The following is a 2,907-nucleotide window of genomic DNA, read 5'->3' on the forward strand; positions in this document are numbered from 1 at the left end:
CAGTGAATTGTATGCCTTCGAAATTAAATTATTTCGTATACACAAAACAACGCAATATTTCCCAAAATCATTTCAACAGATATTTAGAGATTGTAAAAAAAGATTTGAGTGTTTTAAAGGCGGTAGAATGATTTGTTTTTGCACGCGAGGCTCTCAAACCCGTGTAATAATTTAGTGCCTCAAATGACGATTTTAACGGATTTTCGTTATTCGCATTTTTCTTTGAAATAAAAGGATATTTCACAGAAAAAACTACACAGCGATTTTAGTTATATACTTGCCTATCTAACATCAAAATATGAAAGAAATCGAATTTTTCACCCTTGCCGCGAAATTTAGAATCTGTCTGATTTTTACAGACAGTGTTCTGTCGCACTTTGTAATACCTGTCGCACTTTGTAATAAAACTGTCGCACTTTGTAATACCTGTCACACTTTGTAATAACACTTGTCGCACTTTGTAATAAAATAGCTGTCACACTTTGTAATAACAAGTTGTCGCACTTTGTAATAAATTAAGCTGTCACACTTTGTAATAACAAATATTCGCACTTTGTAATACGCTTTTAAATTACTTTTGAATACGATGTTCTGTGGAAAATAAGTGAATTAACTGATCACCCAGTGCACAAATACGTTCTTCTTTGATATTTTACTTTGCATACTAAACTGAGGGTATGGAAAAGAAACGCGTTCCCCTCCACGCTTTCTCCTCGCAATTGTTATTTTGGAGATCACACAGCTTGCTTAGCAATGATGGAATGCAATAAGTGAACAGAGGGGAGATAACTCTTGGTTAAAATGAAAAGATGCTCGAGAGTGTTGAGTCAAAGGGTTTGTAAGGGAGATAAAGACTTCTGTATATGAGTTTTTTGGGGGGAGCGAGGGGGGGGGGGGAGGGGAGTCACAGGAATGAAACATGAAAACAATGAACATGAAAAAAAACGTTTTGATAATAAAGATCTTTACAGTCATTTCCTTGTATAGTTCCTTTTATCTGCAACTGTTCCTTTTGTTTGCAAAGCGAAGCTTTTTCAAGAAGGAGAAATTCTATTCATTTACTATCCAAAATAAACACTAGGCGAGGGACGTCTCATATCAAAATGGTAATCTTTTTTTTACGCGCTTGCTTTTAAACCCGAAGAGAGGCAAAAGTTTAGGTCGCCATGACGGTTAAACTGGTTGCAACTTGGACGGTCAATATAAATAATAATAATAATAATAATAATAATAATAATAATAATAATAATAATAATAATAATAATAATAATAATAATAATAATAATAATAACTAAGCTAAACAAATTATAATAAAGTTAATTACATGGATAGTGACCATCTGAACATCTCCACCACAGGCTCTTCCGCTTATGGGTGGTTTGGAGAAACACGTCATTTAATTTTGTGTCAATTTTGACACCTAGGAGCCGGCTTTTCTATTATGATATGGCTATCCCTTTTATTGTGCGTATTCGTAGTTTTTTCGATAAAGCTGATATGGCGTATAAATGGATCTTAGCCTTTATGAGCTGCTTTATGCTGTGTTTTTGCAGTTTCGGAGCAGAAATGAAAGGGGGATATTTTCATTCATTAAGCGACGAGGCTTACGAGACGCTGTTGCTGCTGGTTCAAGGAAATTTTAACGTGCCCGTGGCAGAACGCACACGCGATCAGAGGAATGCAGTAGTGCGCTATTGGCGTCAACGTGATAGCCTACACCTTGGACCTCAGTCTACCCCAACACTGTACTATGATGGCAAGAAAGTAGTTAAGAAGTCATCGATAGCAAGTCTTGTTGCAAAAACATTTGATCGAGGAAAAGCTGGTGGATGTAAAAAACTGCGAAATCGAGCCGCAGCTGGCTTCGCAGGTCTGAGCGAACGAAATATCCTACAGGTGACAAACAACGAAGCGAAGTATCGCATACACAACGTCAAATTCACAAATAAAGCCTCACCAAGGGCAGTAACCGCCAGGGCCGTTCAAGGTCAGCATCAAATTGACCTGATGGACTTAAGCAAAGAGGCTGTCAACCACAACAGACACGTGTACAAGTATGTTCTGAGCGTAATGGATATTTTCAGTAGGTATTTGTGGTTGCGGCCGCTGGAAAAAAAGTCAAGCCAACATGTTAGTCAGGTACTTCAGAGGATCTATAGCGAGCACGGCCCACCGGATCGCCTTCAAAGTGACCGAGGAACAGAATTCGAAGGAAAGGTTAGACCTCTTTGCAAAAAGTTAAAAATAAAATTAATTAAATGAAGACCCTACCACCCGCAGTCCCAGGGAAAGGTTGAGAGATTGCATAGACGATTAAGAAAAAAAATCACGCACGACTTAGTATCCCTGGGCAATAAAGGGGTTAACTGGGCAGCAAGTCTTGAAGAATACAACCGGATTTTAAATGAAGAATGTAAAGAAGAACTTGGCTGGAGGTCTCCTTTCGAAATATACTACGGGCGGAAGTCAAATCAATTAGTGAAGGCGGCGCTGGACTGTGTAGATTCTGATGATGACACGCCAAAAAAACGGGAATTGGCCGGCCACCTGAAGAAAGTAAAGAAGATCCGACGAAGAGCTAAACTTTATAGCGAGAAGCTTAATGATCGAATGGTAAAGAGCCACAAGCGACGCCACAGCACGGAAACATTTAAAGTGAAAGAGAACGTTTGGGTACGGTACAGACCGCAAAAAGGAGGCAAACTTCCACCGAAAAGAAGGTTTGTTGTTAAAGGTACAGTAGTAAAGAAGAGAAAAAGAAATCCTGATACATACAAAGTCAGGTTTAGGCCTCCAAATTCTTCTAAACACATAAAAGAATGCTTTTCGGTAGAAGACATTGCAAGCATTAGGAAACGCCAGCCAGGAAGCACAAACAAGGATCAGCAGAAAATAAAACAACTTTGA

At 38.7% G+C, this 2,907-nt stretch overlaps 1 pseudogene; it reads left to right on the forward strand.

Moving 5' to 3' along the window:
• Positions 1 to 1,446: 1,446 nt before the first annotated feature.
• LOC146456848 (uncharacterized) lies at positions 1,447 to 2,907 on the forward strand (annotated as a pseudogene).

Source organism: Pavona decussata, unplaced genomic scaffold (genome assembly GCF_977016875.1).
Source record: "Pavona decussata unplaced genomic scaffold, jaPavDecu1.1 SCAFFOLD_254, whole genome shotgun sequence".
NCBI lineage: Eukaryota > Metazoa > Cnidaria > Anthozoa > Scleractinia > Agariciidae > Pavona > Pavona decussata.